Below are 27,925 nucleotides of genomic sequence, written 5' to 3' on the forward strand. Positions count from 1 at the left end.
CAAAGCAAGTTCCAATTACCTATAGGTTAGGTTTCCAGGTATTTTTTCATGTGTCAGTAAGGCTAAGTTCTGTTTTCAGTCTTTTTTTCTATCTGTGCTTCAATTTGGACAATCTCTGTTGTTATGTCTTCAAATTCACTGAACTTTTCTTTTGAAGTATGTTCACTGATTCAAGCCCATTTTGTATAACTTTATTTCAGATATTGTATTTTTATCTCTAAAAGTCTTACTTGATTTTTTCCTATCTTGCACTTCTCCCTTTATCATGTTTATGTTTTTTCTTTTACCTTGGAGCATATTTGTAATAACTTTTGTAAAAATTCTTATTTATTATCCCATCATATCTGTAATTTCAGGTTCTGTTGTTATTGAGTAGTCTTTTTTCTGTTTATAGGTCATATTTTTCTTCTTCTTCACCTATCTATTAATTTTGATGGGATATTGGCCATTGCAATTTTACATTGTTAAGTTCTAGCTTTTGTTATCATCTCTTTAAAAATGTTTGAATTTTTATGGTGAGCTATTATGTTATTTGTGTAACAGCTTAATCCTTTTGAGTTTTTCTATTTTAAACTTTTTAAGAGAGTGCTCCTAGATAGTCTTTACTGCTAGTTTAGCCCTCCAGAGCATGGCATTCTTTTGTTCTTTACTGACTGCCCTCCCTGACTATTCAGTTAGGACTATCCAATCTTGTTAGTTAAAACTTGAAAATCTCAGTCTGTGTGAGCTTCTCAGTTTACAGCTTCTCTGTTATTATTTGCCTTCTCAGTTATTATTTGACTCATGTTGTTTTACCCTATGCATGTGTGGCTTAATATTCAGTGATAGACACATGTGGATTCCTATGCAGATGTTGGAGCTCTTTTTCTGTGAACCTGCCACCTTTCCAGTACTGGACTCTTCAAATTCCAGCCCTAACAATCTGCCAAACTTTGATTTCTGTCTCCTCAACTCAGTGAACCTTTGCTACATTCTGCTTAGATTTTTCTTCCATATAACCTGATTTGGAAAGTGCTTCTCAGAATAGAGCCAGAGTAATAATAGGTATCATGTCATTTGTTTCTTTTATCCCTTAAATCTTAGTCCTGTGCTACACCTTGACCAATTTCTAAAAATTGTGGTTTTATATATATTGCCCAGTTTTTTAGTTGTTTATGTTAGGAGGGCAAGTATGGTTCTAGTTATTCCATTATGGCTAGAAACAGATGTTTTTCATATGCTTTTGATTTGTGTTGGAGTTCCTTGCTATGGAGAAAAACATCATATTGCAAAGTTGAAGCTCAAGGCTTAATATATTAAGATTTCTCTCTACAACTCTTGATGATACCATTTGAAAATGAAAAATGCCTATAGAAAATATTAAATTTATAATTATAGTCAACAATGAAAGTGAAGAAGGAAGGCAGGATTTTTGAAGATTGAATTAAAAAGTAGAGAGAACAAAGTATATAGGCATTTTCAAACCGAAATACCACAAGTTCTCATAAAAGGTGAAAACTTATTCTATGATACACAGGGAGGGCTTTAATTTGATTAGAGTTTCTTGGTTTATGAGGACAAAAGAAAAGGAGTTAGCTTTGTTCTTTATTTTCCACAGTATTATAATCAGATTTTTAGTTCCTTGAATTATATGAGTACTTATGACATTTTGTAATTCTCATATTTTGTAATTATATGAAGCATTTGTAAGTTGCCATTAGGTTCAAGACTGGCCTAGATTATTTGTTCAATAGAAATGAAAATGTATAGTCCATGAGATCTTTATAATGTAGTATGGTAAGTACAGAAACATGCACTTACATACAAACCTACAGAAAGAGGTAGAGTATAATAAATGACTAAAATATGAGTAATGAAAGGACCATGACAATATATAAAGAATGACATTTTTGTGAGGGAATCTGGGAAAGCTTCGATAAGGAATTGGCTTTTGATCCGAGTCTTGAAGAATGGATGAACTTTTGTTAGATGAGTGTGAATAAAAGGCATCAGGTATAAAAACTTTGACAGAGCATTTGATGCTACAGTATTTTGTGCATATATTGTAAAGTTTAGTGTTACATCTCAATATTTGCATTTGTACATTTTTAATGAAGTGGTATTAAAAATCATTTGGGCTTACAGTAAAGTTGGACTATTAAAAGGTATCCCTAGGGGCGCCTGGGTGGCACAGTGGTTAAGCATCTGCCTTCAGCTCAGGACGTGATCCCGGTGATCTGGGATTGAGCCCCACATCAGGCTCTTCTGCTATGAGCCTGCTTCTTCCTCTCCCACTCCCCCTGCTTGTGTTCCCTCTCTCCGTGGCTGTCTCTATCTCTGTCGAATAAATAAATAATAAAAAAAATCTTAAAAAAAAAAGGTATCCCTAGTACTCTATTAATAGAGCTATTAAAACAAGGCAATATCAGTACTCTCTGATATTGTTCTTTGTTCATTTTTTCCTGTTTATTAAACTTTAACTTAAAGACTTTTCATGAAGAATAATCCCTATGAGCTACACACACTCTTATGTTTCTTAAAAATTTTGTTAGCAGTTTGATTTATCAAAATGAGGGTTTTTCCATGTTATTTGGCTAGGTAGAGACTGAGAGACAGTAAGAATTAAAATAACACAAAACCAAATTATTTAGTGTTTACCATGTCTCAGTTGCTATGTTAAAAAATGTACATGAATTATCTCATTTAAATCTGCTCAGGAACATTTTGAGATAATTAGTATTATTATTTTCATTTCATACAAAGAAACTGAGGAATGGAAAATTCCAGTGAGTTGCCCAAGATCATAGAGCTGAAAACTGGCAGAGCAAAAATTTTCTGATTCAATATTCCACTCATTCATTCATTTTTAAGATTTTATTTATTTGAGAGAGAGAATGAGAGAGAGAGAGAGCACAGGAGCAGGGGCAGAGGAAGAGGGAGGAACGGACTCCTCTGCCAAGCAGGGAGCCTGATGTGGGACTCGTTTCCAGGACCCTGGCAGAAGGCAGGTGCTTAACTGACTGAGCCACCCAGGTACCCCAATAATCCACATATTTAACTCCTGCCACTGATATGCTTTTCCAGGGGTCAAGGTAAGCAGTCCCCACTTTGGCATGGACATTATTTTGAGTTAAAGGCAATCAAAACCAAGCAGATTCAGGAAAGTCTCTTTATTTCCCCTTCAATTGCCTGCTTGTACCAGGAAGATAACTATTAACATATTCTTTACCTAAGAAACTTATCTACATAATAAAACAACCTTTGTTTTCCAAACATCTTTCACCTTCCTGCTAATGGTCTTACTCCCATTTGTATCATCAGACCTCTACCCCTCTTCTTAATTCATATAAATATCATGTTGCCTCACTATCTTTGGAATTTCCATGTCTGTGTGGATTCCCAGTATTAAACTTAAATTAATTTTCTCCTGTTAATCTGTCTCACGTCAATATGATTCTTAGGCCAGGTAGAAGGATCTTGAAGAGTAAAGAAAAATTATTCTTCCCCAACACTTTCATTAGTTAGCTAATAATATTCAGTCAATAACAATATGCATTATTTATTAAGAATTTGCAATGTAGCAGGTGTTATTTAAGCACTTTGCATCTATTACTTTATTTAATTTTCACAATGGGTGACACAGAGATCATAATAAACATTTTAGAGATGAAGCAAGTGAAGAATCAAAGAGTTTATGCAATTTATCTAAGTTTAGAGTTAAGGAGTTCTTGAATTAAAACCAAGATCAATCTATTTTTTTTAATTTTTATTTTAAGCTCTAGGCCCAATGTGGGGCTTGAACTCATGACTCCAGGATCAAGAATTGCATGCTCCATTGACAGAGCCAGGCAGGCAACCCCAGATCAATTTGATTTTAACACTAGTGTTCTTAAGCACTTGTATTCATTGCTTCCTATTCTATTTTGATTGACTTAATGTAATTTCTAGCAGTGCATAATGTATAATACAAAACTTTCCTATGAGAATTAAAAATATAAATATGCCAGTATCTGAAGAAAACTGGAGTAGAAAGTATAGCTATCAATATTACCATCACTAGATCCCATCTTTTAAGAAGTCTAGGCTTGCCACACTCCTGCTAATTATGTTATGATATAATTATTGTAGGGACTATTCTGAAAACCCTCAAGTCTAGTCTTGATGAAACAAATATGGGTCATTCATAGAAATCATTTTAGCACTTTGTATTATCAAACCAGAAATATACTAAAATTACATAACCAAGGATAATAAATCAAGTAATCTTAAATTCATATCAATGGTGTGAAAACCAGGTTTCAGCTTATGAATAAATATTTCTTGCAAGTTTTCATAAAAAAGAACTAACATAAAATTGCATTGGCAATCCCTAAGAATTAAAAAGGAGCAGATTTTGCCACCCCAAAATATGACTCTGGCATATTGATTAGTTTAAGCTGGTTATTAATTTTTTTAAATGGCAGTATACATAGGAAATGCAAACGACAGCAAATGAAACTGCAGCAAAGAGAATTTTTTGCCATTAGGCATGATATTGTCTATTAGATATGCACATTGCACATCTTTTCTGTTTAAACAATGTAAATTTTATGTGTATTAGAGAAAATATAATTATGAATAGAATTTTTAGCTTGCCTTGGCTGGATAATATTTAGTACATATGTTGGATAAATATATATTTTAATTTTAACAAATTTTCATGTCAACTGGAAAAAAATAAGAGATATAAAACAAGTAGCTTGCTTATATTAAGAAAATTAATGTACTAGAGTGAATTTTTAATGCAACCATTTTAAGACATTTTAATAATGTAAGATTCAAAAGACAAACATATAAACATATATAGAAACTGTAATGCAGTTCAATAGTTTATCTCCAGATTAAATTTTTAAAATGACAAGTTCAATTTTACAGTTATCTTTTCACTTTCCTTGCTTCTTTCATGGTAAAAAATTCGAGCATTTTAAAATGATGATCACAAAGTTACTTAAAAGCTTTACATTCCCAGAGATTTTCCTCTTGATTAGATATATTTATGAAGAGATAAATTGACCCCTTTTTCACAGTGAAGATTTATGTAAAAATCATGAAAGAAAATACAGGTAAGGAAAGAATCAAAATCTTTTTACTTCATAGTTTTAAAATATATGATTCCCTGTAGACTCCTATAAAACGTCCACATTTTGAAAGCTGAAGTGTTAGTTCCAAAGAGTGTTGGGGGGAGGACAGAATGAGGGGGAGGGAGACATAAATTTGTACCAAATTTGTATTTAAGTGGAGAATGTTTTAAAGCCAAATAATTAGTGGTGTAGAATTGTAATTTATGCTTGGTCTGCTACTTTTACACATTCTAGCAAGACACCTTAAGTCTGATTGATGAGACTTTTCAAAAAAACTTTGAAAAATTAAGGAATAAAAGCAGAAGTAATAATGAAATATTGACTGCTTTAATGTAAACTTTGTTCTGACCCTCAGATATGCTATTTGGTACACAGTGCATTATTACTCGGACTAGCAGATAACCAGTTTCATAGGGTAAGTTCACAATGCATCATTTTAAAGCTCATTACTACCTCTATATTAATATATTTTTGCAGATTCTCTCCTTCCTTTCATCATTTCATCTGGCATGTTTTTGGTAAGTGAAAATTGTTTTATTCACCACAGTTCATATATTTATTTTGATGAGAGATATAAAGATTTAGTATTACCTTCAGGATAAATAACTAGATGTACTACTAGCATCTTTTTTTGAATTGCATATACTGAGTTGCAATCTGATGCACAAAGCCTGGTACTTAAAGCTTGGCCACCAACTTCTCAACAGTGGAAAAAGTCATTTTGGTCATTTTTTAGTTCCTCTATTCCTACTACCACGAGTGGTAGAAAATTGGTCATTTTTGTTCTTAAAACAGTCCGTATTTACTATCCCAGGAAACTGTTTGTTTTTTTTTCATACATTACTTGTTTTATTCATACACATTCATACAATTTATCATTATTTATTTATTTCCTTGCTTGCATGTTTATCGTATATCTGTATCATAGTCAGCAAATTCCATAAGATCAGAGATATCTCATGTTCATTGCTGTATTCTTAGCACCCAATATAATGATAACACATTACAGGCATTTAATAAATATTTGTTGAATGAATGAGTGCATGAATGTAAGATACAATGAGTAAGAGAGACACAATGATTTTCAAAAGCAAGACTGTATATAGTAGCAGTGTAGCTAGACTATAAATATGGATAAACAGTTACATTTGGTTCATATTTAATAAAATGTATAATCCAAATATAAAGGCATTTATTTTTGCTTCTTTACAGGAGTATAAAATTATACATGCATATACAAGGTAGCATAATAACACATCTAACAACTTGGCTGTCTTTGTCTTTATCTTTGGGATATTAGTTAGCTTTCAGTGAACTTACTAGCAGTCATAATTGCACTTGGCAGGCACTACAATAATGTAGGTATTTCAGGAAAATGAGTAGATAGTTAGGAATTTATTTTTTTGAAAAATAAAGTTTATTAGCTTTTACTAAGTTAGATGCATTTTTCTCCCCTTTATCCAAATGTCTCTTTGAAATGGAGTACAAAATGAAATAAATCAACAACATCACCAGTATGAGAGGAGTAGGCATCAACACATTTGAAATGTATGTACATTTCTGGATTATGGAAGACAGATGTATCTTGTTGATAAACTACATCAAGAGCTACTGCCCAGTGTAGACAGAAGAGAAAGCTACAGAACAGGTGGTAGTGCAATAAAAAGACTACAAATTCAGGATAAGCAGGTATAAGTAGTGACAAGCTGGGTGATTGTTAAAATGATTGTTTTAGTACACTTAAAGCAGTCATACCCTCCATATGTGAAGTTATGAAATTTAATCTTGGGTTCAAATCAGAGATCTAAATGATAAAAAATAAACAAATCTGTCTGAAAATATCTACTTCTCTTAGATGGATACCAGAATCTCACAGTAAAGCCTTCCTAATTCTATAATGTGGAGTGGGAGTGCTTGCTTACTTTCAGCCACAAACTGTAAAGTAAAGGCCATTTCCCCATTATACACTCTCCCTGCATACATAGATCAGATAGTGACCCTCTACTACTCAGAGGAGAAAACTGTTGGGGAAACAGACATATGTAAACAGAGAGGAAATCTGTACTACCTGGTCATCCATTAACATATATAAATGAACAACTAAAAATCAGTATGTATTTGAGGAAAACTATTACCCCCCTTTTGACAGCACCAACATAAAAATATGAAATAATTGATCTTATAAGAATCACATAAAATCTGAGAAACAAATATTTCTGGCCTCAGAAATATTTAAGAAATAATACAGTCCATAAAATGAGAGCAGGCTGCTAAGAAAAAGGAAAAAATACAAAACAAAAAGATGTCTTAGAAGTTGAAATTTATAAATGCCAAACTAAAAAAAAATCAATAAAAGAACTAGAAGAAAAAATTGAAGCACAGAAAAAATGGAACTGTTACTGGTGGGAGATTCTGCATTGTGTGAATGGAGGTTTCAGTTCTTGGATTCCCCATGAAAGATTTGCATGAGGATCCTTGCTCAAACAAAGACAGCCAGAAGATACAAGTACAAAGCAGTGTATTAGGAATAGCATACTCACACATCTCCAAAGGCAAAAGAAACAAAAGATAAAATGAACTTGTAGGACTTCGTAAAGATAAAAAGTTTCTGCACAGCCAAGGAAACAGTCAGAAAAACTAAGAGGCAGCCCACAGAATGGGAGAATATATTTGCAAATGACACTACAGATAAAAGACTGGTATCCAAATCTACAAAGAACTTCTCAAACTCAATACACAAGAAACAAATAAACAAATCATAAAATGGGCAGAAGATATGAATAGACAATTTTCCAAAGAAGACATACGAATGGCTAACAGACACATGAAAAAATGTTCAAAATCATTAGCCATCAGAGAAATTCAAATCAAAACCACAACTACTGGGTATTTACCCCAAAGATACAGATGTAGTGAAGAGAAGGGCCTTATGCACCCCAATGTTCATAGCAGCATTGTCCACAATAGCTAAATCATGGAAGGAGCCGAGATGCCCTTCAACAGATGACTGGATTAAGAAGATGTGGTCCATATGTACAATGGAATATTACTCAGCCATCAAAAAGAACGATTTCTCAACATTTGCAGCAACATGGACGGCACTGAAGGAGATAATGCTAAGCGAAATAAGTCAAGCAGAGAAAGACAATTATCATATGGTTTCACTCATTTATGGAATATAAGAAGTAGGATGATCGGTAGGAGAAGAAAGGGAAGAAGAAAGGGGGGGTAAACAGAAGGGGGAATGAACCATGAGAGACTATGGACTCTGGTAAACAATCCTAGGGCTTCAGAGGGGAAGTGGGGGGAATGGGATAGGCTGGTGATGGGTATTAATGAGGGCACGTATTGCATGGTTCACTGGGTGTTATACACAAGTAATAAATCATGGAACTTTAAAAAAATAAACAAATTGAAAAAAAATAAAACTGACATATCTTTATAAATTTCTTATATAATATAGCTACATAAAAGTGTGATTATTTATCACTTTTGAGTTGATAGTTATTAAATTTAGTGTCAAGGAAAAAAAAAGAGTGAGGCCATATCCTGCTGTGTTTTTGACAATGGTGTTTCTGATTAAAGTCAGGGGGCGTTTATGTATGAAATGATAACAATCTATAAACTTTGATATTCTGATTCAACTGGAACCTTCAATTTTGTCTTCTGAAGTGCACAGCAGGAGTGATATCTGAGGAAATTTTTCAGTGAAAAATTATATTTTAAAAATATATTTTACCTTATACATCCTAGTAACAAGATTATTATTCAATCATGTTTCCTGTGATCAGAAGTACATTAATATTGGACATTATTTGTTTGCTTCTCATGTCATAATAAGCATAGATATTATATTTCATTCTGCTTGTATTATAAACATTCTTGTATTTGTCATTGAAAATATGATGTATCAGAGTTTAGAGTGGTTATCTCCAGCAAACAGAAAGCTATTTCCCTAGCTATAATTATGCTTAATGTTTCATAAATGTGTGCATAATAATGCTCTTGTTTACATATCCTCCTTGTTCGTTTTCATTTCTACTAGTTATTCTTTAAGGCCCCTTGTATAATGTAAATTAGTCATTCTATATCCCTAAACTATAGTGTTGAATTTATACTAGATTTTCTTGCTGCCTATACTATAACCACTTTTCAGACACTTTAAAATATAAAGTAGCCCAGTTTTCAAATATATTCTAATATTGCAGTTAAAATAACGATGTAGATGCATATTATCTTATTTGCATTATTTTGATCATGGTAAGTAAATATATTGTTAAAATTCAGTAAAAAAAATTGTTTAAAATAAATAGAGGGGGCAGTGTTTTCCAAAGCACTCTCAGAAAAGCTGTCTTTCACACCATTTTTAAAACAAATACAAAAAATTCAATAATTACTTTGCAATTGAAACCATGTTTGTTTGACATTGGTATTGCAGAAAGGACCCAGAAAATAATTGTTTCTTGAAACTGAAATTGAAGTTTTGATTGATTTCTCAGTTGAGGATAGGAGGATTTTTGGTTCTCAAGACTACAAGAGAAGACAGATCCTAGTACAGACTTAGTAGGTTATTATCATTGATTCAAGGAACCGGATATGGATGGAATCAGGAAGAGAAACTTATGTAAAACTAGCATCCTATGTGAGGTTGATTTTGATCCCTGACAGCTCAAGCATATGGTTGAATACACTACTAGAAAACACAAGAGACACCCAATTTGAATCAGTAAAGCAAGTCTCAGAATCCAAATTTCTGGCACAAAACTCCTCCCCTATTTCCAATTTATGTCAATTAGATTTTTTCTAACCTATGTCAAGAATCCTTGGATCAGGGCATGTAACCTAAGATAGCTCAAGCAGGGGGAAATTCTGTGACAGAATTTTTTTTTGTCTAAAAACTTTGTTCTGCATTGTAAAGCCTAGAATTACAGTAGCGATTTCACTACCATGAAGTAAAGCAGACTGAGAACAGGGTAAGCACACTAAAAAGGGCAGAGCTGAGAGAAATGCCAATCAAATCATACCTGAAGCCTATGATACTTTGGACTTTTAGTTACATGAGCCAATAAATCCCCTTATTTGTTTAAAGACTGTGAATTATGTTTTCTGTTGCTTACAACACAGAGTCCTAACAGCTTCAGAAGATGTAAACCTCATGAAGTTAGTGAATGATTATCTTCATGATGATTGGATATGGTAAGAATTGAAGCTAAAAAAAGTCCAATTTTCAGAAAAAAAATGCATCATCTTTCATAAAGAAGTGTTCTGGGGTCATTTGTAGACCATCAAAGCATCATCACCATTACCACAAATTACTGGAGGAATAAATTAGAAGGAAAAGGAGAAGCCAAGGAGTAGAAAGGCTTTTGAATAATGAAATCAGATTTTAAAATGAGAATCCTCCCCTTTCCTCCAATAGAGAGTATCACCATTTTTGTCACCCTCTATCAATAGTCATCACAGCTACTGCTACGTCCTCTTGCTGGAGTTTGCTTTCAGTTCTATCTTTTTATGAAACTAAAAGCAACAAATTGTTATAAGCTTTTTTAACAAATAACTTAAAGCACTTAAAACTGCATATAAGCAGATGAGTATATAAGTCTTGAGCGAGGGTCTTCAAGCTTCTAAGAATCATGTATAGAGCTTTTAAAATCTCAGACCTTACACCCAGACAAATCTGATGCCAGTAGTCATTTCACTTGGAAATGACTTGGAAAAACTGACTTAAGGAAAATCATTTACTATTTTCTATATAATTTTCTGGATTTAGGTTCCCTAAACCAGAAAATTTTGACTCTAATGATATAGTATTTAAAATCAAGTAATTACCTGAAACATCATTCATATTCTTATTTGTGCAGCTGATTATATTAAGTCTTGATTTATCAGTATGGCTTATACTACTATAAATTGACATTTTAAAGCATTATCATGTATCAAAAAGATCAGGGGTTGGCTTAAGATAGACACAAATTCTAAATCTGATTTTAAAACAGTAATTTAACTTGACTTCTCCTCAGTTTTCTCATTTATAAAGTGTAAATCATTATGCCTTCTTCAATGGATTTTTGTGAGAAATAACTAAGATAATGAGGGTATACAAAACACCTACCAGAATTTTGTACAAATCAGAAGTTAGTAAATTGTAATTATTGTTATTTGAATTCCTTATTTAATTCTTATGTGTATAATTTTAAAAAATAGAGCCTGGTATTCATTTGCTTAAGGACAGTTATGGAAAATTACCAATTTGGAAAGCCTTGGTAAAGTAATGATAGACCAATTGGTTTAGTTATTTGAGCCACAGCTAGGTTGTTGGTGAAAGGAAAGCTAAAGGCTCAATGCCTTAAACCTCCTTAGAGTAGCATAGAGATCTTTAAAAATCTATTGCCTGGTATGATTTATATATTTTGAGAAACAGAAATTATGTGAAAAAGAAAATAAGGGTAAAGGTCATAGTTGTGCATTATGTGTATGTTGTTGGCAAGACACAACATTATTCACACTTAATGAAGTAATAGGACCATGAACATGACAATGGTTAATTAAATAACAATGTGTCAGTAGAATAAGCATTTAAAGATTACAAGTAAAGATATACCATTAAATTTATTCTAATCTGTTGTATAGTAAGTGGTAACAATCATTCACCATATAATTATACCCTAGAGAACCATAATTACAAAATTAAATGATTAAATAGAAGTGTGGTGCTAGACAAAAGAAATACTATGCTACACAACTTTTTACCTCTTACCTGATCATTTGAAACAGAAGGGGGAATGAACCATGAGAGACTATGGACTCTGGGAAACAAACTGAGGGCTTCAGAGGGGAGGGGTGTGGGGGACTGGGATAGGCCGGTGATGGGTATTAAGGAGGGCACATATTGCACGGAGCACTGGGTGTTATATGCAAATAATGAATCATGGGACACTACATCAAAAACTAAAGATATACTGTATGGTGACTAACATCACAAAATAAAAAATCATTATAAAAAAATAAAACCACTTGAATGAAAACTAAAGAATATTATGCTCAGTGTAGTGTTCCTGAATTATTTTCAACTTTTTTTTAATGTCACTATTTGTTCAGCATTCCTGAAGCATCCTGAAGGTTTATGAGTTTTCTTAACATAGGAAAAGAAAGAACTTGAGACTCAAGAGGACTATGTACAGGATCATAATATTAATTCAAATCCGGTGGACAGAAAGGAGAAACTCGTGTATTAGAGATAGTGGTTGTGTCTGGTCATTATATGATTATTAAAAATCCATAGTGGATAAAATAAATTTTCTTAGGACCTATTTTTTTAACTTATCAGGCCATTATGGAACCAGACTGTTTTGACATAGTTTGGTTCACTATTTCCACAAAAGATATATTTTAATCATTATTTTATTATTTTCATCATTCACTTTTCATTAGATTGGTGACATTAATAATGTCAAACACTGCTTGTTATTTTGTGTTTTCTTACTGGTGAGCCCTTAACCATAACCCATTAAGATGTTATATTCACTTAGCATTTTTCAGCATCTATTTTTAAAATAAATTATGTCTCCTTTGGCTTTTTCTTTGGTTCAAACCAATAGGGAACTTAAAATTAAAATTAGTCAGTATTTAATCTGGACAACAAAAAGTCACACTTTTTTTTTTTTACAAGAGGTTTTTACAAGAGGTTTAGGTGCTTGCAAAATCATTGGAAAGGAGGAGTACTGAGTGTCAGGAGTGACGTCTCTAGCTTTTATGTTCACTGCCCCAGAGAATAAGAGTGTTGCTACCACGAGGACATCAGAATCCTCTGAAGACTTTATAGTTCCTCTTCAATCTAGAAAAGAGTGAATAGCAGAACACAGAAACAACTTCAAACAACTCAAATCTGGGAAGTCCAAATATCTTCCTGCCACTACTGTCAGTGGAAGAAGATGGCTTCTCTTCTCCCAAATATCATGTGAAAACATATCAGTTATAAAATATAAAATATATATAGAAAGAAATGGACACCTGGGAATCTGGGAAATGTTTCAATGTTTCAAACTCTTGCAGTGGAGGGGATAGCATAAAAGGTAATGTAAAGGTTGCCAAAAGTCAACATGCAATATTTGTCACAGTCCTTCCCTTTGGCAAATAGCACCCATTTACATTCTTCTGTTTAAACTTCTAAGTATCAATAATAGTAAACATTTATTCACCTAACCTATTGCAGTGATCACTCATACAAACAAAGGGAGATCAAAGCCTACCAGTCACAGTATCCATCTCTGGAGAATGTAATATCTTTTCTAGTGTACCCGCCTGCCAGTTTTGATATCCTGTAGTCTAAAGACTAAACTGCAAGGTTAATGACCACTAATGGTTCTTCATATAAAAGAAGAAGGAGAGAGACAAAATAAAAAACATTTGCCAATTATACAAATAAATGCAAAGAAAACAAGAATGAGAATACGTTTACTGCAGTCCTCATTTCTTCCCTTGGTGATCTAAAATAATATCGAACACTCAGAGTTGGAAAACACAAGCACATTTTTACTATTATCAATGTACCTTGATAGTGCGGAAGAAGTTTCTACTTATTTTAATATTGCTATGCATTTCTTCTTTATCCCCTTGTCATACAGTCTTATAACTTTTTCTATAAGTTTTAAAGTTTTATTTTTCATATTTAGATCTATACTCTACCTGATATTAATATTTGTGTATCGTGTGGGGTAGCAGTGTTATGCTAAAATCAGCTTGCACAAGATGATTGGGTGCATCTCTTCCCAATTTTGCATTCCATGACATCATGGCAGTAGTTGGATTACCCCATGGTGGGAGTATTTACACTACAGATATTGGCAAGTGCTCAAAATCGGGCTCCCAATCCACTATCTTACAGAATGTGTTGTTAAGCATTTCGTGTCACATCACCTGAAGTAGGGATCTAATTTTTTCATATTTCCCATATGAAGGACTAGGTCTTGTCAGAAGTTCAGCTGAGCTGGAGGAAGCTGAGCTGCCAGGTGTTGGAGTAGCTGATTAAAACACTAAACCAAAATGAAGTTAAGACTTTGATCAATTAATGTGACAGTATAAGCAAGAGGCTAAACCAGAGAAAGTGCCAGCTCCATTGTTCTATTTCCTCCCCATGGAATGGCGTGCTGGTTGAGGGTCAAGTGGATCAGTACAGATATGGGGCTTATCTCACTGTCAAGGGATCCCTGAACAAAAGGCTTCTGTAGTTTTTTTTTTTTAACTTTTTTTTAACTTTATTTTTTATTATGATATGTTAGTCACCATACAGTACATCATTGGTTTTTGATGTAGTGTTCCATGATTCAAATTTGTGTATAACACCTAGTGCTCCAAACAATACATGCCCTACTTAATACGCTTCACCAGGCTAGTCCATCCCCCCACCCCCTCCCCTCTAAAATGCTCAGTTTGTTTCCCGGAATCCATAGGCTCTCGTGGTTCCTTTACCCCTCTGTTTACCTCCGCTTCGTTTTCCCCTTCCTTCTCCTAAAGATCTCTCTGCTGTTCCCTATGTTCCACAAATGAGTGAAACCATATGATAATTGTCTTTCTCTGCTTGACTTATTTCACGTAGCATAATCTCCTCCAGTCCCATCCATGTTGATGAAAATGTTGGGTAATCATTCTTTCTGATGGCTGAGTAATATTCTATTGGATATATGGACCACATCTTGTTTATCCATTCATCCGTTGAGGGGCATCTCAGCTCCTTCCACAGTTTGGCTATCATGGACAACGCTGTTATGAACATTGGGGTGCATATGGATCTTCTTTTCACTACATCTTTATCATTGGGGTAAATACCCAGTAGTGTAAATGCTGGGTTGTAGGGTAGCTCTATGTTTAATTATTTGAGGAACCTCCACACTGTTTTCCCAAAGTGGCTGTACCAACTTGCATTCCCATCAACAGTGTAAGTGGGTTCCCCTTTCTCCACATCCTCTCCAACATTTGTTGTTTCTTGCCTTGTCAATTTTTGCCATTCTAACTGGTGTAAGGTGGTATCTCAATGTGGTTTTGATTTGAATTTCCCTGATGGCTAATGATGTTAAAAATTTTACATTTATCTGTTAGCCATTCCTATCTCTTCATTGGAAAAGTGTCTGTTCATACCTTCTGCTCAATTTTTTATTTGATTATTTGTTTCTTGGGTATTGAGTTTAAGAAGTTCTTTATAGATCTCGGATATCAGTCTTTTATCTGTAGTGTCATTTGCAAATATCTTCTCCCATTCTGTGGGTTGCCTCTTTTTTTTGTTAACTGTTTACTTTGCTGTGAAGAAGCTTTTTATCTTGATGAAGTCCCAAAAGTTCATTTTTGCTTTTGTTTTCCTTGATTTGGAGAAGTGTCACGAAAGAAGTTGCTGTGGCCCATGTCGAAGAGTTTACTGCCTATGTTCTCCTCTATGATTTTGATGGATTCCTGTCTCACATTGAGGTCTTTCATCCATTTGGAGTTTATCTTTGTGTATGGTATGAGAGAGTGGTCAAGTTTCCTTCTTCTGTCTATAGCTGTCCAATTTTCCCAGCACCATTTATTGAAGAGACTGTCTTTTTTCCATTGGATGTTTTTTCCTGCTTTGTCAAAGTTTAGTTGACCATAGAGCTGAGGGTCTATTTCTGGAGTCTGTATTCTGTTCCATTGGTCTATGTGTCTGTTTTTGTGCCATTACCATGCTGTCTTGGTGATCACAGATTTGTAATATAGCTTGAGATCAGACAACATGATGCCCCCAGCTTTGTTTTTCTTTTTCAACAATTCCTTGGTGATTCAGGGTCTTTTCTGATTCCACACAAATTTTAGGATTGTTTGTTATAGCACTTTGAAAAATGGCATTGGTATTTTGATTGGGATGGCATAGAAAGTATAGATTGCTCTGGGTAGAATAGACATTTTAACTATGTTTATTCTTCCAATCCATGATCATAGAATGTTTTTCCATCTTTTTGTAACTTCTTCAATGTCCTTCATCAGTGTTCTATAGTTTCTAGAATATAGATCCTTTACCTCTCTGGTTAAGTTTATTCCGAGATATCTTATGGTTTTTGGTGCTATTGTAAATGTAATCAATTCACTAATTTCTCTTTCTTCAGTCTCCTTGTTAGTGTACATAAATGCAAATGATTTCTGTGTAATGATTTTGTATCCTGCCAACGTTACTGAATTATTGTATGAGTTCTAGTAATTTGGAGGTGGAGTATTTTGTTTTTTCCACATAAAGTATCATGTCACCTGTGAAGAGAGAGATTTTGACTTCTTCTTTGCCAATTTGAATACATTTTATTCTTTTTTGTTGTGTGATTCCTGTTGCTAGGACTTCTAGTACTATGTTGATCAATAATGGTGAGAGCAGGCATCCTTGTCAGGTTCCTGATCTTAAAGGAAAGGCTCTCAGCTTTTCCCCATTGAGAATGATATTTGCTGTGGGCTTTTCATAGATCCTTTTTATGAAATTGAGGACTGTACCCTTTATCCATACACTCTGAAGGGTTTTAATCAGGAAAGGATGCTGTATTTTGTCAAATGCTTTTTCTGCATCAATTGAGAGGACCATATGATTCTTGTCTCTTCTCTTATAAATGTGTTCTATCACACTGAGTGATTTGCGAATGTCAAACCACTCTTGCATCCCAGGGATGAATCCTACTTGGTCAAGACGGATAATACGTTTAATGTACTGTTGGATTCTATTAGCTAGGATCTTGATGAGAATTTTGGCATCCATATTCATCAGGGATATCACTCTGTAATTCTCCTTTTTGATGTGGTCTTTGCCTGGTTTGGGGATCAAGGTAATATTGGCCTCATAGAATGAGTTTGGTAGTTTTCCTTCTGTTTCTATTTTTTGAAACAGCTTCAGGAGAATAGGTATTATTTCTTCTTTGAATGTTTGATAGAATTCCCCAAGGAATCCATGAGATCCTGGGCTCAATTTTTGGGAGGTTGTTGATCACTGTCTCAATATCTTCACTGGTTATTGGTCTATTCAGATTGTCTATTTCTTCCTATTTCAGTCTTGGTAGTTTATAGGTTTCCAGGAAGGCATCCATTTTTTCCAGGTTGCTCAATTTATTGGTGCATAGTTGTTGATAATAGTTTCTAATGATTGTTTCTATTTCCTTAGTGTTAGTCGTGATCTCTCCCCTTTCATTCATAATTTTATTAATTTGAGTCATTTCTCTATTCTTTCGAATAACTCTGGCCAGTGGCTTCTCAATCTTATTAATTCTTTCAAAGAACCATCTTCTAGTTTTGTTGATCTGCTCTACCTTATTTCTGGTTTCTAATTCATTGATCTCTGCTCTAATCTTTTCTCTGCTCTTAATTCTTTTAATTCTTTTAATTCTCTGGTCTTAATTCTTTTCTCATGTGTGGCTTAGTCCTCCTTTGTCTTTCCATCTCCAGTTGTTTAGACGGTAAATATAGAGACTGTATTTTAGATTTTTCTATTTTTTTTGAGTAAGGATTGGATGACTATGTATTTTCCCCTTAGGACGACCTTTGCAGTATCTGTTAGGTTTTGGACTGATGTGTTTTCATTCTCATTGGTTTCCAGAAATTGTTTTAAGTTATTCTTTAAAATCCTGGTTTACCCAAAGATTCTTAAGAAGGATGGTCTTTACCTTCCAAGTGAGTGAATTTCTTATAAATTTTTTTCTTGTGATTGAGTTCCAGTATCAAAACATTGTGGTCTGAGAATATGCAGGTAATAATCTCAATCTTTTGGTATTGGTTGAGACCTGTTTTGTTACCCAGTATATGTCTATTCTGGAGAAAGTTCTATGTGTGTTCGAAAAGAAGGTGTATTCTGTTGTTTTAGGTGGAATGTTCCGTATATATATATCTATGAGGTCCATCTGGTCCAGTGTGTCATTCAAAGCTCTTGTTTCTTTGCTGATTTTCTCTTTAGATGATCTGTTTATTGCTGAGAGTGGAGTGTTGATATCCCCTAGTATTAACCTATTATTATCTATATGTCTCTTTATTTTGGTTAACAGTTGGTTTATGTAGTTTGCTGCTCCAATGTTAGGGGCAGAGATATTTATAATTGTTAGATCCTCTTGTTGGACACACCCTTTAACAATGATATAGTGTCCTTCTATATCTCTAACTACAGTCTTTAGCTTAAAACCTAATTTGTCTAATATGAGAATTGCTACCCCAGCTTCCTTTTGAGGTCCGTTGGCATGAAAAATGATCCTCCATCCCTTCACTTTCAGTCTGGATGTATCTTTAGCTTCAGAGTCAATCTCTTGTAGATGACGTATGGATGGGTCATGTCTTTTTATCCAACCTACAGTCCTGTGGCATTTATGGGAGCATTTAGGCCATTCACATTGAGAGTGATTATTGAGAGATATGATTTTAATGTCATCATGTTGCCTGTGAAGTCCTTTTTTCTATAGATTGCTTCTGTAAATATCTGTTCTGTATCACTCTTGGGGTCTTTCTACTTTTATAGAATGCGCCTTAATATTTCTTGTAGGGCTGGCTTGGTGGTCACATATTCTTTCAGTCTCTGCTGGTTTTGGAATTTCCTTGTCTCTCCATCCATTCTGAATGACAACCTTGCTGAATAAAGTATTCTTGGCTGCATGTTCTTCTCACTTAGTGCTCTGAATATGTCTTGCCAGCCCTTTCTGGCTTGCCAGGTCTCTGTAGACAGGTCTGATGTTACTGTGATGTTCCTCCCTCTGTACATAAGAAATCTCTTCCCCCTCACCACTTTCAAGATTGTTTCGTCAGATCTATGATCTGCAAATTGTACTATTATGTGTCATGATGTTGGTCTGTTCTCATTGATCTTGGGAGGGGTCCTCTCTCCCTCTTGGACATGAATGCTTGTTTCCGTCACCAGATTAGGGAAGTTCTCAGCTACAATTTGTTCAAACATCTCTTCTAGACCTCTCTCTTTCTCCGCCCCCTCTGGGATCCTAATAATTCTGACATTGGAACATTTCATTGAATCAGTAATCTCCCATAGCTTTTTTCTTTTTTTTTAAAAGATTTTATTTATTTATTTGACAGATAGAGAGAGAGACAGCCAGTGAGAGAGGGAACACAAGCAGGGGGAGTGGGAAAGAAAGAAGCAAGCTCCCAGCAGAGCAGGGAGCCCAATACAGGGCTTGATCCCAGGACCCTGGGATCACTTCCTGAGCTGAAGACAGACGCTTAATGACTGAGCCAGACAGGAGCCCCATCCCGTATCTTTTTTTCATGAAATTGAAGATTTTTCCGCATGTTACCTCTCTTTCATTCTTTTCTATCCTCTCATCCTCTAATTCACTAATTCGTTCTTCTGCCTCATTTACCCTGGCAGTCAGAGCATCCATTCTAGACTACATTTCATTCATAACATTTTTAAGTTCAGCCTGATTGGATCTCATTTCTGCCCTTACAGATTCCATATTTTTGTTAATATTTTTCTCAAGCCTATATATCATCTTGATCATTGTTATTCTGAAATCCATTTCTGACACCTTGGTTATACCCATACCCATTAGTTCTGTGGCAGAGGCCACAGTCTCTGTTTCTTTCTTTTGTTGGGGGTTTCTCCTCTTTGTCATTCTGATGAGGTGTGGTTGCGGGGTTGTACAGAGTCCAAATTATTGACCAAGACCCAAGCAAGATACACCTGTTTAATAGGGGCTTTAGGGATGTGGGCCTCTTGTTCTTCCAGCCTGCCTTCTGTCAGAAGCGCCTGCCATGCTGTTACTCAGGCAACCCTGTTTGGGCAGAGTTGCCCTGCCCCCTGTTGGGGTGGCTGGGCTCAGTGAAAATTGTTTTTTTGGGGGGGTTTCTTCTCTGGCAGCTTTCCTTGGTGGCTTTCTGTGTCTCTCCTGATAGAGCAGAAGTGACTGTATCCAAACCTCTGTCTCAGAACAGAGAGATTGCAGTCTGCTCTTCACTGAGCTCTCCAGGTCACACTGACTCCGTTTCTGTGAGTGCTGCTAAAAACCTGTAGCATCCTCGGTTGTGCGCCCCACAGCCACTCTCCCAGCCCTTGCTTCCAGGGCCAGCATGTCTATGCCCTTTGTGCTTCTTTTTTTTTTTTAAGATTTTATTTATTTATTCGACAGAGATAGAGACAGCCAGCAAGAGAGGGAACACACGCAGGGGGAGTGGGAGAGGAAGAAGCAGGCTCATAGCAGAGGAGCCTGATGTGGGGCTCGATCCCATAACGCCAGGATCACGCCCTGAGCCGAAGGCAGACACTTAACTGCTGTGCCACCCAGGTGCCCCATATGCCCTTTGTGCTTCTAAAATCACCAGCTGCCCTCGGTTCGGACGCATGCTCCCAAGCTCCAGGTTTCAGTCTGGTTTCCCGCTGCTACTGGTCTGCGAGTCCAGCCTACTTCCCAGCACGGGAAGCTTCTGCCTTCCTGGCACGTGAGCACAGCGGCTCCCTCCCCCTTCCGTTTATCTTCCAATATCTGCCCACAGACTCTCGGCTCCCCACTTCATACCTCGAGACCAAGCGCAGAGGTCTGTTTGTAAAGATCCAGATGCATCTTCTTTCTTTTGAAAGAATAAGATCGATAAGCCACTGGCTAAATCCAAAAGGACCCAAATTAATAAAATTATAAATGAAAGGGGAGAGATCACAACTAACACCAGGAAATAGAAACAATTAATAGAAACTACTATCAAACTATATGCCAATGAATTAAGCAACCTTGAAGAAATGGATGCCTTCCTGGAAACCTATAAACTACCAAGACTGAAACAGGAAGAAATTGACAATCTAAATAGACAAATAACCAGTGAAGAGATTGAAACAATGATCAAAAAGGAAAACTTCCAAACTCATTCTATGAGGCCAGCAATACCCTGACAACCTAAATAGGCCAATAGCCCGTAACGAGATTAAAGCAGTGATCCAAAACCTCCCACAAAAAACAAGAGTCCAGGGCCTGATGGATTCCTTGGGGAATTCTACCAAACATTCAAAGAAGATATAATACCTATTCTTCTGAAGCTATTTCAAAAAATAAAAACAGAAGGAAAACTACCAAACTCATTCTATGAGGCAACAATACCTTGATCCCAAAACCAGGCAAAGACCCCATCAAAAGGAGAATTACAGACCGATATCCCTGATGAATATGGATGCCATAATTTTCATCAAGATCCTAGCTAATAGAATCCAACAGTACATTAAAAGAATTATCCATCACAACCAGGTGAGATTTATCCCTGGGATGCAAGAGTGGTTTGACATTCGCAAATCACTCAGTGTGATAGAACACATTTATAAGAGACAAGAATCATATGGTCCTCTCAATTGATGCAGAAAAAGCATTTGACAAAATACAGCATCCTTTCCTGATTAAAACCCTTCAGAGTGTATGGATAAAGGGTACAGTCCTCAATTTCATAAAAAGGATCTATGAAAAGCCCACAGCAAATATCATTCTCAATGGGGAAAAGCTGAGAGCCTTTCCCTTAAGATCAGGAACCTGACAAGGATGCCTGCTCTCACCATTATTGATCAACATAGTACTAGAAGTCCTAGCAACAGGAATCACACAACAAAAAAGAATAAAATGTATTCAAATTGGCAAAGAAGAAGTCAAAATCTCTCTCTTCACAGGTGACATGATACTTTATGTGGAAAAAACAAAATACTCCACCTCCAAATTACTAGAACTCATACAATAATTCAGTAACGTTGGCAGGATACAAAATCATTACACAGAAATCATTTGCATTTATGTACACTAACAAGGAGACTGAAGAAAGAGAAATTAGTGAATTGATTACATTTACAATAGCACCAAAAACCATAAGATATCTTGGAATAAACCTAACCAAAGAGGTGAAGGATCTATACTCTAGAAACTACAGAACACTGATGAAAGACACTGAAGAAGACATGTAAAGTTGGAAAAAACATTCCATGCTCATGGATCGGAAGAATAAACATAGTTAAAATATCTATGCTACCCAGAACAATCTACACTTTCAACGTCATTCAGATAAAAATACCAATGCCATTTTTCAAAGTGCTATAACAAACAATCCTAAGATTTGTGTGGAACCAGAAAGGACCCCAAATTGCCAGGGAATTGTTGGAAAAGAAAAACAAAGCTGGGGGTATCATGTTGTCTGATCTCAAGCTATATTACAAATCTGTGATCACCAAGACAGCATGGTACTGGCACAGAAACAGACATATAGATCAATGGAACAGAATATAAACTGCAGAATTGGACCCTCAACTCTATGGTCAAGTAATCTTTGACAAAGCAGGAAAAAACATCCAATGGAAAAAAGACAGTCTCTTCAATAAATGGTGCTGGGAAAATTGGACAGCTATATACAGAATAATGAAACTTGGCCATTCTCTTACATCATACACAAAGATAAACTCTAAATGGATGAAAGACCTCAATGTGAGACAGGAGTCGATCAAAATCGTAGAGGAGAACATAGGCAGTAACCTTTTCGACATGGGCCACAGCAACTTCTTTCATGACACATCTTCAAGGGAAGATCTTGCAGGGGAAACAAAAGGGAAAATGAACTTTTGGGACTTCATCAAGATAAAAAGCTTCTTCACAGCAAGGGAAACAGTTAACAAAAAAAAGAGGCAACCCACGGAATGGGAGAAGATATTTGCAAATGACACTACAGATAAAAGACTGATATCCGAGATCTATAAAGAACTTCTTAAACTCAATACCCAAGAAACAAATAATCAAATAAAAAAAATGGGCAGAAGGTATGAACAGACACTTTTGCAATGAAGAGATAGAAATGGCTAACAGATAAATGAAAATTTTTTAACATCATTAGCCATTAGGGAAATTCAAATCAAAACCACATTGAGATGCCAGTTAGAATGGCAAAAATTGACAAGGCAAGAAACAGCAAATGTTGGAGAGGATGTGGAGAAAGAAGAACCCTCTTACACTGTTGGTGGCATGCAAGTTGCTACAGCCACTTTGAAAACAGTGTGAAAGTTCCTCAAAAAGTTAAAACTAGAGCCACCCTGTGACTCAGGAATTGCACTACTGGGTATTTACCCCAAAGATACAGATGTAGTGAAGAGAAGGGCCACATGCACCCCAATATTCATAGCAGCAATATCCACAATAGCCAAACTGTGGAAGGAGCCGGGATGCCCTTCAACAGAAGAATGGATAAAAATGTGGTCTTAATATCCAATGGAATATTACTCAGCCATCAGAAAGGATGATTATCCAAAATTTGCATCAACATGGATGGAACTGGAGGAGAATATGCTGAGTGAAATAAATCAAGCAGGGAAAAACAGTTATCACATGGTTTCACTTATTTATGTAACATGAGGAATAGCAGGGAGGACAGTAGCAGAAGGAAGGGAAGAATGAAGGGGGGGGTAAACAGAAGGGGGAATGAACCATGACAGACTATGGACTCTGGGAAACAAACTGAGGGTTTTAGAGGGGAGGGGCATGGGGCTATGGGTTAGCCCTGTGATGGTTATTAAGGAGGACACGTATTGCATGGAGTAGTGAGTGTTATACGCAACAGTGAATCATGGAACACTTCTCAAAAACTAAGGATGTACTGTATGGTGACTAACATAACATAATAAAAAAAAGAAAGAAAATAATTTCTAGTCCATATTTGACACCCATTCACTAATTATATGGATTTTAACAAAAAAATTTTCCATACCTTCGTTTTCTCATCTGTAAGATGAAACATAAATTCCTTCTATGAACTATTTTTGATCAGGTATAAAACTTCCACATTTTATAGTCTGCTTTTCATTATTCAAATAATCAACATTTAATAGGAGCCTCTTATATAATGATTCATTCCATTCACCTGCTAGGAATTTTGGTGTTTTTCTCAATCTTGGCTGCATACCAGAATCGCTGGTGAACTGTTTTAAAACTGCAGATTCCTTTTTTTTTATTATAATAATATTTTTTATTATATTTTGTCGGTCACCATACAGTACATCCCTGGTCCTTGATGCAAAGTTCAATGATTCATTAGCTGCGTACAACACCCAGTGCACCATGCAACACGTGCCCCCCCCATCACCAGCCCATCCCATTCCCCCACCACCCTCCCCTCTGAAGCCCTCAGTTTGTTTCTCAGAGTCCATAGTCTCTCATGCTTCATTCCCCCTTCTGATTACCGCCTTCTTTATCCCTTTCTTCCCCTACCAATCTTCCTAGTTCTTATGTTCCATAGATGAGAGAAACCATATGATAATTGTCTTTCTCTGCTTGACTTATTTCACTTAGCATTATCTCCTCCAGTGCCATCCATGTTGCAGCAAACGTTGAGAAATCGTTCTTTTTGATAGCTGAGTAATATTCCATTGTATATATGGACCACATCTTCTTAATCCAGTCATCTGTTGAAGGGCATCTCGGCTCCTTCCACGATTTAGCTATTGTGGACAATGCTGCTATGAACATTGGGGTGCATATGGCCCTTCTCTTCACTACGTCTGTATCTTTGGGGTAAATACCCAGTAGTGCAATTGCTGGATGGTGGGAATACAAGTTGGTACAGCCACTTTGGAAAACAGTGTGGAGGTCCCTTAAAAAGTTAAAAATTGAGCTACCCTATGATCCAGCAATTGAACTAAAACTGCAGATTCCTGATGTCCATTCTAGATTTCCTGAATTAGAAAACTGTGAGTTACATTGTGAGATCTGTATTTTAAATAAACTCACAACTCCATAGGTGTTTCTTCTTATATGTAACTGAGTTGAGTATAGCTTTGTATGGCATGAAGAACAACAAATAAATTACGTATGACTTAGTTGGAGATATAAGTCAGTGTTGATATGTATAATGACATATATATATAGACATATGTACATACATACAATTATTTGTTTTTCTTTATAAATTTGTCACTAATACATGTTATATTATAGAATAATATATAATAATAAGGTATATATTATTTTTTAAAGATTTGATTTATTTATTTGAGAGACAGGGATAGTGACAGAGATAGCAAGAGATATATAATATAATAATATTACATTATTTATTATATCATACCATATCATATTATTATATGTGCTCTTTTTGTGTCTTGCTCTTTTTCGTTTTGCTAAATATTATGTTTATGGGACCTATCCATGTTGCAAATAGCTGTAGTTAGTTCGTTTTTGTCATTATATATCCAAAATAAGTAAGTGGAGTAAGTTGAGGATGCAGGGTTTGATTGAGTTGAATTTGGATAAAGGGAAGAAAAAGAAAGATGATTTCCAGGAAGGAAAAAATAAAGATGAAACAAGGGTAGTCGTCTTTTACTGTAGTGAAGTCTGACTAGATTAGAGTAGAGAAAATGATGGGTGAAATAGAAATCTGCTTCTTGGCTTCTTACTTTTTTTGTTGTTTGCATGATCAGTTTTTTTATTTTACAAACTATATTTAATTAATTGATTTGGTTACACATAATGGTTTAAGCACATATTCTATAAATAATATATTAAATGTTCTTTTTTTATTTCATGAGATGTTATTATAATCCTTCACATGCATCCTTGACATCAGTCTTTATCATCATTACAGTTACTTTTTGAGTCAACAAAATTTCTCCAGAGAACTCCTGTATAAATAGTTCTGAATACTGTTTTCTGTATCTATGTGTGTTGCTATCAATTTTTACAAGCCACAAGTACTACCTGTGTAACATTTACACATTAAAAATTACCTTATAGGTATATATTTGTAATTGCCATAATTTTCCCACTTGTTGAACTGCTTCTTACTTAAAAAAAATGTTGTGAAATGATACAAATATTAAAAAAGCACAAAACATCAATGAACAGTTAGATGAATAATTATAAGGTGAACATCAGGAAATAGAATATTGTCAGCCACTCTCCCCAGAAAATTTCTAAGGGACTATGTGTCCCTTCCTAATTACAAGTAATCCCTCTCTGATCCAAGAAGTAATCACTATTATGGTTTTTCTGGCAATGATATTTTTGTTTTTCTTTATAAACTTGCCACTAATACATGTATCCATAAAAATTCATATTTTAGTTTTGTTTTAAACTTTATATAGAAGCTATTATATGTGTTTTTTTGTGTCTTGCTCTTTTTCATTTTTGCTGAACATTATGTTTATGGGATTCATCCATGTTGCAAATAGTTTTAGTTAGTTCATTTTCATCATTAAAGAGCATTCAATTGGATGAATAGTTCACAGATTATTTATCCATTTTACTGTTGGACATTTGAATTGTTTTTAATCTTTGGCTGTTTCAAACAATGCTCGTCCTAACTTTATTTTACATGTAACTATTGCAGGAGGCAATTCATGGGTCATAGAATACGAATATCTTTGACTTTAATAGATAATGTCAATCTGGATTCTAAAATGGTCTTTATACTACAACAAGCAGCATGTGAAAATTCTACAGTGCCACTTGGAATTGTGAGTCTTAATTTTTGCCAAGCAAGTGTGTTTGAAATGGCTTTAATTTGCGGTTTAAATTTGCATTTCCCTAATGACTAATGAGATTGAGCACTCTTTCAAATGTTTATTGGCCATTCAGACATCCTCTTTTGAAAAGTGGCTGTTTAAGATGCTTACCCAATTTTCTGTTGGGTTGTTTGTCTTTTTTTTTTTTAAACTTATAAATGTTTTTATATATTCCGAATATGAGCCTCTTGTTAGTCACATGTATTGCAAATATCTTTGCCCACTGTGGGTTTACTCTTTTACTCTCTTAATGGTGTCTTTTAATGAGTTAGAAATTTTTAACTATAATGTAGTATAATTTATCCATCTTACCCTTTAAGTCTTATGCTTACAATTTCTGCTTAAGAAATTCTCTTCTAGGGGTGCCTGGGTGGCTCAGTCAGTTAAATTTGACTCTTAATTTTGGCTCAGGTCATGACCTCAGGGTTGTAAGATTAAGCCCCCTATCAGGCTATGTGCTGGAAGAGGAGTCTGCTTAATTTAAGATTTTCTCCTTTTCCTCTCCCTCTGCCCCTTCACCCCCAATTGTGCTTGCTCTCTCTCTCAAAAAAAAATTATCTTCTACCCCAAAGTCATAAAGATAATCTCATACCTTTATGATCATTGTATTACTTCTCACACTTAGATGTACAATTACTTCCTTGCTTTGTTACCATTGTTCTTTATCTTGTAGCCACTGAGTATCTTTTCTAATTGTACTAAATACTCCCTTTTCTAGGAACTACTTCTGATTTTCTTGTATTATGAATTTGTCTTCTCACTTTTCATCCTTTCCCAATCACTATAAGGGATTCAGCATAAAAATTAGTCTGTCTATTTCTTTGAATTGACCAACCAGTCCAAGTGAAATGTTGGATTTGGTATTAGCTAATTAGACCCAAGTTGGATAAATTTTTATTTAATTCCCAAAGTTTCTAGAACAACTAACTCTTATTTCCTGATCATGAGGTACTTCCTTTTAATTTAATGAAGGAAATGGTGTTACTGAGTGAAGATTACATATTTTAAATACCACACAAGAAGGAATTTCACTCTGGTGCAGAGATGATTGATTGACAATATTTGGGATAGTTAATAAGTCTGAGCTAGCACCAGATTACATATCTGATTTTAAGCAAAATGACTCTCAGTATTTATAATGAGCTACCATTCTAATACCCTGTAAATTTTGTGAATGTGTTTAATGGATAAATGGCCATGTAAAAACCCTATGTGTGCTCCTATTCCCCTACTCATTTAATCAATGGTCATAATACCAGTGACTTTTCCTTTGGCATGGCCTTAGACAGAGTTTATGAGTATATGAGAATAGTGAAAGCATTAAGAATTGGAAAAATTAGGGTGAAAT

This window comes from Ursus maritimus (genome assembly GCF_017311325.1).
Source record: "Ursus maritimus isolate PB19 chromosome X unlocalized genomic scaffold, ASM1731132v1 scaffold_X1, whole genome shotgun sequence".
In the NCBI taxonomy this organism is placed as follows: domain Eukaryota; kingdom Metazoa; phylum Chordata; class Mammalia; order Carnivora; family Ursidae; genus Ursus; species Ursus maritimus.